This window comes from Micromys minutus (assembly GCF_963924665.1).
Source record: "Micromys minutus genome assembly, chromosome: 4".
Taxonomy (NCBI): domain Eukaryota; kingdom Metazoa; phylum Chordata; class Mammalia; order Rodentia; family Muridae; genus Micromys; species Micromys minutus.
This window is the reverse complement of record NC_137973.1, coordinates 37,666,841-37,682,018: the sequence shown is the minus strand read 5'-3', so window position 1 is coordinate 37,682,018 and position 15,178 is coordinate 37,666,841. Positions and strand designations below refer to the sequence as shown.

The window sequence follows — 15,178 nt, the reverse complement described above, 5'->3', positions numbered from 1 at the left end:
GGAAGCTCAGAAGGCTGTCTCTAGCAGGCATGCTTTCCCTACACTATGCCGGGAGGCAGTTCCAAAGCCCTTGTCCAGTAGGCACACTTCTTGGCCTCCCCAACCTTCGAACCTATGGGAAACACATTTTCTTTCCTTTGTAAATTATGCAGTCTTTGATACCAGGTTATAGTAGCAGAAGGTGGACTAAGTCAAGTGGTTATGGAGTGTCAGGACCTCCTTCTTAGCACCTGGACACCTCTGGTTGCCCTTACAAATACTGGCAAGGTCCCAGGATTGTGCCAGGTGGGATACAGCATTGCAGGGAGCCATCAAAGTGAGAAAGACTCCCCAGCAAGGCCAACTCAGCAGTCTCTAATGTTAATTAACAAAACCGAAGTTGCAAAGTAATAAATGGAGAGAGGGGCTGTTGAGTAGGTCTGTCTGTCTGTCTGACTGACTGTTTTGGTGCACAACTATGTATTTATTATGTTTTGGAGGCAGAGTGAGGGAGAAACCCCAGCAGGAAGAGGACTGGGTACAGTCTAGAGTTCCTGGTGAAGAGGAGGAAGGTTTCTGCTAAACCCATCACTGAATGAGAGAGAGGGCTCAATAGATTTTCTCCACAGGGCTTCTCGAGCTTCTCAAAGTTCTTCTTCTTCAAAGTTCTTCTTCTTCAAAGTTCTTACAGCACAGCATAAGCATTACAGATCTCCATGAGCATCTCCTGGTACTCTGCCTCATCCAGCTCATGTACCAGCTGCCGATAATCACCCACGTGGGGCTGCTTGGCTGGCCGCTGTGTCACCCCTCTCTGAGAAGCTTAGAGATCTGCGTGTGGAAGCCTTCCAGCTTGGTATGAAGGCTGGTCATCAGCTCAAACACCTTTTCCTGGACAGCCACTCCAAAATTATTCCCTCTATCAGAGGTATCTGTAGCTGCAACCAGGTAGTGACCAGATTGAGTTGCTCAGCGACATCTTTTATCTTGGGTTTTCGGCAGTGCAGGAGGACCACAGTCTTCCCATTGCAGTTCACAGGGCCACAGGGAGGACCTTTGTCGTCTTCGTCCCCTTTCTTCTTTTCATCTTTCTCTTCCTTCTGTTGCTTCTTCCACTCCTCCTTCTCTTTCCCCTTCACTGGATCAGGAGATGTCCAATGGAGCCTTCAGATTACTCAGGTTGGCTTCATTGAGAGCTGGTTCCTTTAAGAATGCATCCAACTCTGAGGTCTTCTTGGGAAAATCTCCCAAGCAGGTTCTCTGTCTTACTACACAGGTCTTCACGAAACACATCCACCTTGGCTTGGGTTTTAGGATGGACACTCAGTGGGGTTGTGGCCAGAGCCGTGAGTGAAAGCCACACAAGGAGCCTGGGGTGGGCATTAGGAAGGGAAAGCGAAAGCACAACTCCTGTCTGTTCTTAATACAGGATGCCATTATGACCATTATGTTCAGGATGACCTCAAACTTGTGGCAGTCTGGCTGTTTCAGTCTCCCAACTGCTGGTATTCTAGGCTTGTGTCACCATACCTGGTGCAGAGAGCACCTCCCCCGCTAAAAGCCAGATTAAAAGGGGTGGTGATTGCAAAAGCAAGGCAAGTTGGTGACTCAGTTGGCACCAGAAGCCCTTTTCTCTCTGCAGATTCCTGGCAACTTCCTGAACACAAATCCCTTCTTCAACCTCATGCCTCAGCTCCTCCAGAGTCTCTGTATTGGCTCAGCCATGAAGGTCATTTCTCAAGGACATTTCCCCAGCTTGCTTCTGAAGGAAGGGCTGGCATTAGTCCAACATCCTGTGGCCTCCTGCCTACCTAGTTGCCCTGACTGCAGATTTCAAGCAAGCTTTGCACTACAGCATACCCACATTCCTGCTAAGAGCCACAGCCTGCCTACACTTAATCAACCCTCATCCGAAACAAATCCCTTCTAGGACAGGGAATGGGCCAGGATTAATTCTCCATCTTTAGCCCTAAAGCATAGCCTTTTGTAATGGATTCTAAAGGTCTCTTGCAACTGTCATTATCCCATCTCTCTGAGGTTCTATGACACCATTCATCAGACAGATCGGAACCTTATAAAATGCTCCACTTCCAAGCCACAAAATCTAACGACCTCCTTCAGGAATCCCGCATCCCTTTCCACAATATGTTTCACTTCCACCTTGGAAGGACAGGAAGATTGGGTTAAGACGGATCCACTTTTAAAAAGTTTTATAGCAGAATAACATGCACTCAGAGAGGTACACATCCCAGAGGCACGGTTACAGAAATTCTCACAAAGTGAATACACATGTAACTACCACCTGTTACATAGTGAAAAATCATCACACCCCTGAAAGGTCTCCTCTTGCCCTTCTCTATCACCAAACCCCTCGAACATAACTTCAAACATCATGGGATGCCTTGAACCAGAGAAGCACCAAAGCTCATGACCAGGGGGAAACTCAATCCTATTTGTCCTCTAAAAAGCTCTTCCAGAGGGCAAGGAGGAACACTGGGAGTTTGTTGTAGAGAGGGTGATGTCTGGACCCAGAGAGTTGCAGGGAAAGGGGAAGGGGACAGAAGAGGCAAGGATAGGAGGAGGGGGTAGGGTACCCCCAACTTGTCCACTGTCTTAGTTGTGCTTTTCTTTGGCCTGCAGGTTGATTGGGTGACCTTAAAAGCCTCCTACACCCGAGCTGAAACTCTTTTATTCAAACCAGTCATCCGGAAAGCAAGCCTCCCACTGGTGCTTAATTCACTCAAGGAAAGATTAGAAGAACCTGGTTACCAGACTTTGAGAAGTTGCTCATAAAATTCAGCAGGAACCTGCAATCCTCAGAGACTTCTATTTTTACCAAAAACACACACAGAGAAGTGGAGAATTTTCAAATGAATTAGACATGAGATTGATCTTTTTATAAAAGAGAAAGAGAACCACGATGCTATGTTGGAACTTTCCCTCTCATCTCTGGGTTCCCTAAGCTGCCTCATCTTGGTGGCTCATGTCAGATCTGCTCTCTGACCCAGGTCATACCCATTCATAGTGGCCAGAGACACACAATGGGCTCCCGAAAACAATGATCATGGCCTTACTTGCAAACCCCAACCTGGACATGAGGCACTCTAAGGGGAGCTGGTCAAGATTCCTCCTACCCCAGCTGAATAAAAACTAACAGGACCCACTCAGACACACTGAAGTGATAACCCAGGTCCTCCACTGGTGCTGCATAGCTGAGTCTGCAGATGCTTCAAACCTGCCTAATTTTACATACAGCACACTGTGCTCCTCAGCAGAACCAGCTGCCTGACACACTCATCTCAACAAAAGCATTCAAGAACTCTGTGTTTCTTCTTTTTAGCTATGCATACTCAGCATCTGAACAATGCCCTATGGACCCCACAGGGCCCACAGCAGCAGCTCCAGAGCCAGTAAGTAGACACTTCTCTGGATCTCTGCACACGTTAACCAGGAAGCTCAGTCTATACACATGGCATGCCTTTCAGAATATCATCTGGCAGGTGGTTCTCTGTCTTTCTGGCCAAAACATCGGGATTTTTAAAATGACAGATGTTCCATGGCGTATAGTAGGCTTGAGTGCCAATAAACCCATCACAGGTTAGAAATGTTCAAAGGTGAAAATGCTGCCAAGCTATTGAACACCACAGCTTTGCAAACAGTCTCCTAGCAGACAAGTAGAAACTTTGGATATTCCCATACAACCTTGTTACTTACAAAGTTCATGCCGGAGAACTATGCAATTAGAAGAGAGTGTTAGGTGCCCTAGGGCTAGAGTTACTGGTAATTAAGAGCTACCACTCAAAGTGAGAGCTGAGAACTGAATTCTGGTCCCAAGAGCAATACATGGTCTTAACTACTGAGCCACCTCTCTAGCCTCTCAGAATATGCTAAGAATGCCCAGTGTATTATCTTGGGCCACATTTATAACCATCTACCACATGTGCAGATTAAGTCCCTAGTTAGATTGTCTGCTATCCAGATCCCAGCTTCAGCTACAGGGCTAACTGGGACCTGTAGTTTACGGCTTCCAGCCTGCCATCCCTGGAGTATAACCAGCCCAGGGAAAGATGGAAGTCCAATCTTTCAAAAATGGTTTCCATTGAATGCAGGTGGTGTTTGCAACATCACAAAGTTTAAAAAAGAAAAAATCAAAACTATCAGTAACTGAGAACTGTCATTAACTTATTCATAGTTTACCAAATAAGATAAAATAAATCTTAAAATGTCATTTTTCTCTAAGAAGTGGAGATGGGAATGTCTAATCTAAAAGAGGTCAACGAAGAGTAAGAAGCACTTCTGCAGAAAAGGTAGGAAGTTGTGTTTGGAGGTCTACAGGAAGTGAGTCTCCTTGTAACCCTCAGCTGGTTACCCAATTTAAAAGTAAAAATGCCAGATTCCCTAATGCTTTAAGAGAAGACAGGTGTTACAGTCTTGGCTTATGGTAGGATTGAGTCTCAATAAACCAAGTATAGGTTCATAAACATTTGAATATTGGCAATGTGTTAGTTCGTTTTAACTGTCAAGTTAACACATTTTAGAATCACCTGGGAAGAACAACTTATTGAGAGATGGAGTATCTAGATCAGGTTTGCCTGTGGGCCCATCTGTGGGTGATTGTCTTCATTGTTACTTAACTGAGCCCACTGTGGGTGATACCATCCCCTAGGCTGGCCACTGAATTGTGTAAAGAAACCTAGCTGAGTATAAGCAGCAAGCAAAATAGGATCTACATGTTTATTCTCTTTCTCTCTTGGCTGTAGATATGATGCTTTAAGTTTCTACTTGTCTTTCCAGCAATAATGGACTATAACCTGGAATTATATGCCAAATACACCCAAAATGAAGTAGGGCAGGCAATGAAGTCAAATTTTAGAAGTTTAAACACATCTGTAGCAGAACTTATGGAGTTGTGGGCATATGTTTTTAGTCTATTAAGGAAAGAGACTCAGAGCACTGCAGAGAAGCATTTGGAAGGCTCTTTCAGGAGCTGATAAGGATCCAGATGATTGGAAACAAACAAAACTGGGAAGATTGGGGGTGGGGAGAGTTCAGGTTCCAGAGAGCTAAAGACCTGAGTCACTGCAGCTCTAGGATGCTAGAGTTGCCAGCAAAGCCACCTGCCTGGAGGAGATGTTCATGTGCCATGTGCCCATGTCAGCCACCAAGAGAGACCACAGCCCTCATCTACTTTTCCTTGATAAACCAACCTTCCTCTATCTTAGGCTTGAAATCATCTTATACTAAAGACAAGCTAGATCCATTCCTGTTTATGATTAAATCTGATTCTCAAGGACTGGACTATGCTCCACATGTAACCTTAACTACAATTTATTCTGTACTGCCTATCCCAAATGTACCATTCCTTTTTTTCAAAAGGTTATTATGACCACCTTGTTACGACTATCCTTTTTTATATTCTCTGTATTTACATTTCAAATGTTATCCCCTTTCCCCCTACTCCCATCCTTCTCCTCCATTTGCTTCCATGGAGGTGTTTCCTCTCCCAGCAATCCTCTCCTCACTCAGAGCCTTGGCATTCCCCTACACTGGGAAAATGCACATTTACTGGACCAAAGGCCTCTTCTCTCTTTGATGCTAGACAATGCATTCCTCTGCTACATATGCACCTGGAGCCATGGGTCTCTCCATGTGTGCTCATTGGTTGTATTTTAGTCCCTGGGAGCTCTGGAGGGTTTGGTTGGTTGATAATGTCGTTCTTCCCATGGGGTCGAAAACCCTTTTGGCTCCTTCAGTCCTTTCTTTAGCACTTTCCTTAGGGTCCCCATGTTCAATCCAATGGTTAGCTACAGGCATCCTCAACTGTACCTGTATGACTCTGGCAGAGCCTCTGAGGAGGCATCCATTTCTAGCTCCTGCCAGTAAGCACTTCTTGCATCAGCAATAGTGCTTGGGTTTGGTGGCTGCATATGGGGTGGATCCTGAGGTGAGGCAGTCTCTGAATGATCTTTTCTTCAACCCCTGCTTCTCTATTTGTCCCTGTATTTCCTCCTGTGAGTGTTTTATTCTCCCTTCTAAGAAGGTCCGAAGCATCTACATTCTGGCCTTCCTTCATTTTGAGCTTCATAACATCTGTGAATTGTTTCTTGGGTATTCCAAGCTTTTGGGAGCTAGTATCTGCTTATCAGTGAGTGCATACCATGTGTGTTCTTTTGTGACTGGGTTACCTCACTCAGAATGATAGCTTTTAGCTCCATCCATTTGCCTAGGAATTTCATAAAGTCATTGTTTCTAATAGCTGAGTAGTACTCCACTGTGTAAATATACCACAATTTCTGTATCCATTCCTCTGTTGAAGGACATCTTGGTTCTTTCCAGCTTCTAGCTATTATAAATAAGGCTGCTATGAACATGGTGGAACATGTGTCCTTGTTATATATTGGAGTCTCTTTTGGGTATATGCCCTGGAGTAGAATAACTGTGTCTTCAGGTAGTGCTATATCCAATTTTCTGAGGAACCGCCAGACTGATTTCCAGCTTGCAATCCCACCAACGGTGGAAGAGTGTTCCTCTTTCTCTACATCCTTGCCAGCATCTTCTGTAACCTGAGTTTTTGATCTCTAATCATTCTGACTGGTGTGAGGTGGAATCTTGGGTTGTTTTGATTTGCATTTCCCTGTTGACTAGGGATATTGAGCATTTCTTTAGGGACTTCTTAGCCATTTGGTATTCCTCAGCTGATAATTCTTTGTTTATCTCTGTACTCCATTTTTAATAGAATTACTTGATTCTCTGGAGTCTAACTTCTTGAGTTCTTTGTATATATTGAATATTAGTCCTCCATCAGATGTAGGATTGGTAAAGATCTTTCCCCAATCTGTTGGCTGCCATTTTGTCCTCTTGACGGTGTCCTTAGTCTTACAGAAACTTTGCAATTTCATGAGGTCCCATTTGTCCATTCTTTATAGCTACCTCGCAACCACGTCATTGTTTCAGGAGGTTGTTTTGACCGAGCTGTGCTTATTTTCTGCTTCTGTAACGCCACCCATTTGTCAGCTAGCCTTCCTATTTGGAAACCCCTACTCCTGATGTGAAAACCAAAGTTATGTCTTAAGTTTTAATTTCTGTGCCTAAGAGATCCATAGAACAAAAATGCCTCTTAGCCCTTGCCCAAAGACAGGTATTTTCTGAGATTCAGGGAGTTGTTGTCTATAGAAGATAACAAACCCATATTTCCACTTTCCTAAACAAGTTGGTTTGACCCAACTCTATGAAATGTGCTTAATCATGTGTAAGCGAGAGATACAAAGGCAAGAAATACATCGGGATGTGTGCTTGCCCCCAACTGGACAAAGGTAAGAAATTACACAGCCTCATGGGTTCACTTTCATTAGCATCTGGCCAATGTAACTCATGGCCATTTTCTGGGGGCCTGAGAATGGGCCTGGGCAGAGGCTATTTATTACCCTGGCCAGTACTTAATTAAAGCTTGCTTCAAATATGGCTCAAAACTGTAGTAGTGGCCATGTGTTTTCCCTGTGGGATTAACACTGAACTATAAAAGCCCGTGTCTTACCCATGTCCAAAGCTGATCTCTTGAACCCTGCCCTTAGGGAGATGCAGCCTGTGTACACAAGTTATAAAAAGGCTTACTTAAACTACTTTGTCCATGATGATCTGGGTCGATGGGCTTTCTCCTTACATCTGTGGGATTAACAGTGTACAGAGCCTGTCACCCAGTTCAAACAAGGAAGGAAAAATTCCATAAAACTAGGCACATCAGACTTCCTCCAGCTAGAGATAATTTTAACAACAACTACAATGCTTTAGACTCAGATGCCCCTGAAAAGTAGTTTTTAAAGAATGGGTCATGGAGTCCTGAGAGCCCTAAGACTCTCAGAAGGTTTTTAAGGTAAAACAATTTCTCATAATAACCTAAAGATAATATTTATCTCTCAGGTTGTGCTGACATTTGTGTGATGGCCAAGGAGAGTAACACCAAGCCTGCTCCTGTGACTCAGGCCTAGTCTGTGCTAGGCATTCCACAACACAATGACGGTACACTTAGGGATGTTCTGGATGCAGCATAGGACTGTTTATCCCCTCAACCTTGAGTCTCTGCACTGTGGCATCCTGAGGAGGCTGCTGTGGCAGGTACTGTGATGAAAAGCTCTGGAGGGAGGAGGAATTTGAGCTGCAAGGTTTTGTGGGTTTTTGGGGGGGTTTTGTTTGTTTGTTTGTTTGTTTGTTTTTTCTTGTTTCCCCTTTTAATGGAACACCATTTTTACCTAAAAAGGGTCACTGGTAGACAAAATGTGCTCATTTAGACTTTGATATGTGGCAGTTTATTTTCAAATAAACAAAATGAACCTGTCACATCAGAGAAACCCACAAACAGCCTTTGTTGCCAATGGTAGCAATGGAGTTTTAAGAAAAGTTTTTAAATTTTGAAAAACTTTCCAACCGTTACACTAAGTTAAACTGTTTCTCAGTACTTTAGTACCCTCCTGAGTGATGAAATTAACCAACGTGGTTGTCAGGTCTGAAAGACACCTGGAATGAATGGCTAACTCTGGTCAGCATACCAAAGCACACAGCATGTCTGCGGATTTGCTTGCATGCCAGAAGAGGGCACCAGACCTCACTATAGATGGTTGTGAGCCACCATGTTGGTGCTGGGAACTGAACTCAGGACCTCTGGAAGAGCACCCAGCACTCTTAACCTCTGAGCCATCTCTCCAGCCCTGTGTAACTAATTTTTAAGTGACTACTTTCTATACACATGTGGTTTCAAATAACTCCCATAATTTTATGAAAGGACAAGATGCATCTCTTCTTCCTAACTGCATGTCTGGTGTTGATTTCCCTTGTAGTCTTCAGCCAAAGCAGCATATCACAGCAGACAGGATGTATGTCTTCAGCCGAAGACAGCATATCCAGTCAGTAAAGAGAACTGCAAAAGCTTAAAACAATGCAACTCTTCTCACTCAATAGTTTTATTTTAGAAAGTGAAAGCTATTTTTAAGGTATTAAATATAAATGCATTTAAAAGTATTAGATGCAATTGGTCTAATATTTATTGGGTTTGTAGTTTTGTCTTTAAACAAATGTGGTAGTTTGCATATGTGTGGCCCAAGGAGTGGCATTTTAAAGAAGTGTGGTCTTGTTGGAGTGGGTGTGGCCTTGTTGGAGGAAGTGTGTCACTGTGTGTGGGGGTGGCTTTTGAGACCCTCCTACAAGCCACATGAGAGCAGGTTTTCTCCTGTTTGGCTTTGGAACAAGATGTAGAACTCTCAGCTTCTCCAGCTCCATGCTTGCCTAGACGCTGCCATGCTCCTGCCTTGACGATGATGAACTGAACTATAAGCCACCCTAGTTCATGTTGTCCTTTATAACAGTTACCCTGGTCACGGTGTCTGTCCACAGCAATAAAACCCTAACTAAGACAATGAACTACTGCTGCTGGTGGTGGTAATGTGTGCATGTGCAGTATGGGGGGAGGTTGCAGATACACCACAGAATGTATCTGGAGGTCAGGGAACGATTTTCAGAAGTTGGTTCTCTTCTTCACAATGGAGACCAAACTCAGGTCAGCGCGTGTCCGTGGCAAGAGCTTTTTACTGACTGACATCTTGCTGGCACAGCCCTGAATTTGACTTTGGTTATAATAATCAATGGTGGCACGCAAAAATGGCACTTGAAAGCTCAGTTTTTCAAAGCACAGGAGTGAGAGGGAAACGAGGTGTGGTGGTACTTGCCTGTGGTCCCAGCCCTGGGATAAAGCAGGAGCCCTGGGAGTTAGTGCCCAGCCTGGGCTGCGCAGCCTGTTGCAGACTAGTCTTAGTCAATTAAAGTAATAGTAGCCCATATTAATAAGACGTTTGAGAAGGCTTTAATCTAGGCCAAATCCTACAGGTTTATGCTTTTTCTGGGGGCCAGAAAGAGCTCATCCACCAAGGGGTAAAAAGGAGGGATCTTAGGTTTCAGATGTAGGTGGGGGGAGAGCAGGGTTCAAGAGGAAACTGGGGTGGACTGCTGGAAAGTATAGCATCTTTTAAAAGGGTTCTGAATGCTATGGGCAGAGAGGCCATGGCATGGAAGGAGCTGAGGAGCTTACAGATCCCAGCATCAGAGACAGACAGCATGTCGGGGTCTCTGTCTCTGAAAAAGGAATCGGGGCCCACATGGCAGAAGCAGGTTTCATTTCTTACAGCTTTCTGAGGATGCAGCTGGTTTCACATTAAGAGCCTGGAGCCCTCCTCTCTGATTCCTAGGCAGGGAAAGGCAGATGAGGAACAGAATGTATGGCTTTGATGTAAACTCACCTCCCAGGTAGCCTGTCCTGGCACCAGAGTCTGTTAACTAGGGGCTCACCAACAGTGTCATGCATGTAACATGACACTGGTAATGTATAAAAAGAGGTCACTGATGATTCTGTGGCCTGGTCAGAGGGTGGATTCTAACACTAGGTTCTCACAGAGGACAGTAAGAGGTCATGATTTATAGCTTGAAATTCACTCTCACCTAGATTATATTTCATCCCCAGCTCCTCTCTGGAAGGCCAACAGAATATACCTTTGGCATAGAAGGGAACAAGACTGAGGAGATATGTCTGGTCTATAAATCAGCTGTTGATGAATTAGTGTGGATGTGACTCCCGGTCCTCAGAACACAACCCAGCATGCCTTCTCACACACCACCTCTGGATCGTTCACGTGATCTTCTACCTCCCTCTTCCTTTTCCTCTCTCTCTCTTCCTTTTCTTCTCTCTCTTTTCCTTTTCCTCTCCCTCTTCCTTTTCCTCTCTCTCTTCCTTTTCCTCTCCCTCTTCCTTTTCCTCTCTCTCTCTTCCTTTTCTTCTCTCTCTTGATGGCACCAGGGCTCCCAGTGACTGGATGGACTGTTTCCCTGCTTCATGAACTAGCACAGGGAGAAGATGCTGTGCGGGAAGCATCAGACTGAGCCATGATGCAGTCGCCTTGCCTTTCGGAACCAGACTGAGCACAGCGAGGCATGGGAGAGCTGGGAGTGTCTCCTCCATAGCTGAGCTCCTCCCTGTTCCCTGAGAACCACATTTTCCCTTCACCCAAAGCCAGATGCACAATAATCAAACATCCCGGAGTCTGCAAAAACCATTTTCACTTCGATATAGGATCAGGTAGATAGATGGATTTCATGACCTAGGACTTTCTGGTAAGAAGGAGCTTTTCTGCAGCTCAGACAGCAAATCCATTTCCTGTATTTATCCAGAGCTTTAGTGAAGTGGAAAAGGGCTCAAGAACCCCAGCTTTGGTCAAAAGTATAACCTGTAGTGCAAAGACGGAAGGAAAATCTGCTTCCTACGTTCTTGCTCTGCCTTCTTCCTACCTCTACTGCCGAACTACACCGCTCTGCACACCTCTGCTCAGGCAACAGCGTTCGGCAAGCACAGTTCACATCTCACCCCTTGTCCTCTTCTGTCTAATGTTTTTTTTTTTAATGTTTCTTTACATATATGTCTCTCTGTCTGTGCATGTGCACAAGTGTACAGGAGCCTGTGGGGGCCAAAAAAGGGTGTTGGGCTTCTATGAACCAGCGCACGGGTGCTGGGAACTTGAGTGGTCTGCAAGAGCAGCGAGTGCTCTTCACTGCGGAGCCATCTCTCCACCTCATTCTCTTCTTCCTAAGCATAGCAATAATAATCATAGAAAGCCTTTGCAGAGAGTCCTTACAGCTCTGACAACTGGGCAACGCTTCAGTGAAAAGGACACTGTCATCCCCAGCTGGCAGGAATGCAGAAGGAACGAGCTTTCTTCAGGGCAGCTTGGCAGCAAGCTAAGAAAAGCATTCATACATTTTGATGCCATGATTTTTTCTAAAAAGAGGTATCCAAGCTTAACAGTAATATATTGTAAGGCATGCTCATATTAGCTCATATTAGCAAACAATCAGAAGCAACCTAAAAAAAAAAGTCAACCACCAAAGAACATAGTAAAAATTACCATCCAATATGTGTGGCCCTGAAAATCAAGGTAAATTATATGGTAAATTGCTGAAGATACGCTTATAAAATTAAAAGTCAGGATATAAGAAAGCCTGGAGGTGGTGCACACCTTTAATCCCAGTACTCAGGAGGCAGAGGCAGGTGGATCTCAATAAGTTTGAGGCCAGCCTGATCTACAGAGTGAGTTCCAGGACAGCCAGGGATACAGAGAGAAACCCCGTCTCAAAAACAAACAAACAAATCGTGCACACGTATTCGATGGTGCACTTCTGTAATTCCTGCCTTCAGGAGGCTGGGACTGGAAGGTAGCAAACTCAACATCATCCTGTACTACATAGCAAGCTCCTCTTTCAAAGAAATTAACATAGATAAAAACGTTGTTATTCATTTTTGCCTTGTTGCCACAATACCTGCAGAGACACTCTAAGGAGGGTCCTCTGGGCTGGCAGCTTCTTGGTACTTCTGTCCACTGTTCGAAGGAGAAAGGTTGTGACAGCTGGGTTCCTGGTGTCAGGCATGTCAGCAGAGCTCATGGTGGACCAGGGAGGGATACCACACCCTGGAGGACCTGTCCTCAGCACCCTACCTATGACAGCCAAACCACACCTGCCAACTTCTCCAGAGCTGTGCCCACCATAGGGACACCAAGTGTTCAATACATGAGCCTGCAGGGGACATTTCATATCCAAATTATAACACAAATAATAAAAATGAAATGTAGTATAAATAATTTGAATACACTTCTCAGACTGTTCTATTTACAATGACAACTAATTCAGCTAAGAGCTTCTCCAGGACTCCATATGTGAAGTCAGATAGAAGCCAGCTTTGTGAGCTCCATCCTTAGACACTACCTGACAGTCATCACTAGTTCCCTTGATTAGATGGTAAGCGGCAGCAACCATGAAGTCCCACGGCAACCCCTCTCCCAGGTCCTGTGGCTTCAAGACTTTCTCCTGAGTCATCTCTGGCACACAGAAAAACTTGGCACCTCCTCCAAGTTGGTTAACTATCGTCTGACAGGCCCTGCACCCACCTTGCTGCGTCAGGTGTTACATCCCATGAACCTAAAGGGCATTGGCCTTTCTTTGGCTCGTTGGTCCCTAAGGCTTATCCTTGGAAGTGCTTTAAAAACAAGCATTAAAGGGGCTGAAGAGATGGGTCAGCACTTAAAAGCACAAACGTCTCTCATGGAGAACCGGCTTAGTTTGAATACCCACATCAGGTGTCTCACAATCTGTAACTCCAGCTCTAGGGGATCTTATGCCCTCTGCTAGACTTCTTGGGCAGGCTCTTACACTCATGTGCAGACACCCTTCCTTCACACACACACACACACACACACACACACACACCCTACCCTTACATACACATACACAATAAAATAATAAAATGTTAAATATTTAAACAGAACATTAACTTAAATTCCAGAATAAACTTTGTAAGTTTCAGATAAAGAAATTTGCAACTGCTAAGCCTCACCTGGGGTTCATAAGGTTTTATAGGCTGTGCACTGCACAAAAATGCATGGATCCACAGCTTTCTCTTCCCTCTGGCTTGGTCCAGCCCAGAGCAATAGGGACCTTTTACTTTGTGCAAGGCACCATTGCCCTCCAACAAGGTATAGATTGAGGTAATCCCACCTGGCTATATATTAGGCCACACCCACCCCATTCCTGCAGTGAGACCTTATGGGTCAACCACAGGATAGCCACATCCTTAGAATATTGCCAATCAAGGTAAAGCTGCTTCTTTGAAAACAAACAGCACTTTTTAAAAAGAAAACTGGCTTAAATTTCACTTATTTATAATCTACATCCTATTGGCAATGCCATGAACAGTATAGTCACCATCGCCCAAGAGAGCTATCTGGATGGCGTTAATGTCGCACCCCATCCAACACATTAGCCTCCATCCAAAGGTAGTTACTGAGCACTTGACATGCAGGAAGTGTGAGTCAAAAAGTGAACTCTTCATTTTAGCTAATTTAAATAGCCGTGAGAATGAATAGCTGTTTTACTAAACAGTTCAGGAAGGGAGAGCACATTAAGCAGGGGTTGGCTTCAAGACTGACCAGTGCTCCGTCATCCCAGGGCATAGAGCAGGAGTGGTCTTTCCAGCTACGCTAGCTTAGGGCTCCTCAAAACAGGACATAAAGAACAATAGGTGGTAATGGTCTACTCTAGCTAAGTCGGCTCAAACCAGCTTCAACGGTGGTTTTGCCAGTAGGACTTGTGTGTGCACAGAGTGCTATTACCCTTTCCCTGGTGAACTTTTTGATTTTAGGGGTACTTAAAGTCCTAAACACATACCTGCACCTTACATATCTACTTATAATAGATTCAGCCCTGGGTGAAATGGGCTTCTGAGAAAAATGGGCCACACATTTCTTGGGGTTCCCACCATAGAGGAAGGCAGCACAGGGAAGGCATAAAAGGGAGAAGAGAAATGTAAGCACCATCTTGCTTCCTTGCTTGTTTTAATTAGCTCCGGAATACCCATCCTGCACCTGTTTCCCCTCAGAATTCCTCTCTTTCAGGAGCACAGGGACGGAAGCAGTAGCTGGGAAGGAGAGCCAAAGACTGGGCTGTGAGGCTCGAACCGGACCTCTTCTGGAAGCCCTTGAAAGAGATTCACAGAGGCAGTGCTCGATGCAAAAGCAAGAGGAGTTTAATCATTCCGACATGTCAGGGCCGTCCCACTTCAAGGGGTCATGACCCTGAGCAGATTCTAAAGGAGATTTTATTCCTTGCAAACAATTGGAGCGGAACTTGAACAATGGTTACTAGGCAGGTAGTACACACATTTGGTGGAGTGAAACAACTTTCAAACTGACTCAGTGTACCTTACAGAACTTTCCCAAGGTGGGTAGGTTGGGAGCTGCAGGGAGCTTTGTCTGACAGTTTGGTTTATAGCTGTTCCAGGAACTAAATTAGCTTTTTTCTTCCTGGAAGGGAGGGGTCTTTGTGCTCCGAGGTTTGTGGTGGAATTTTCCCACTGGCCTTAAACTGACCCCAACTCTGGCTCTTTTAGGACAACCTCCATGACCAACTTTACAATGGTTTGACTGCTTGTTATAGATACTGGATTCCCAGGCTCCTTCCAGAGTGTGTGGTTCCTTAGGGTGGAGCCAAAGAATTTGCACCTCCAAACATCACCCTAAGGAACCCTGCTTGTGTAGGTTGGAGTGTGAAGTATATTCAGGAAGTCACTACCAAGTGGAGCTGGAAACAGACCTCCAAAAGAAGAGACACAAAA

General features: G+C 44.9%; 1 pseudogene across 1 annotated transcript; it reads right to left on the bottom strand.

Annotated features, from left to right (window-relative positions):
- Nucleotides 1–664: 664 nt before the first annotated feature.
- Nucleotides 665–12,453, bottom strand: LOC308420061 (proteasome activator complex subunit 1-like; annotated as a pseudogene). Its single transcript has 3 exons — nucleotides 12,331–12,453; nucleotides 2,051–2,139; nucleotides 665–1,349 (listed from the first exon to the last, which is right to left on the bottom strand). The product of its transcript is annotated as a proteasome activator complex subunit 1-like (transcript).
- Between the last annotated feature and the right edge of the window lie 2,725 nt (nucleotides 12,454–15,178).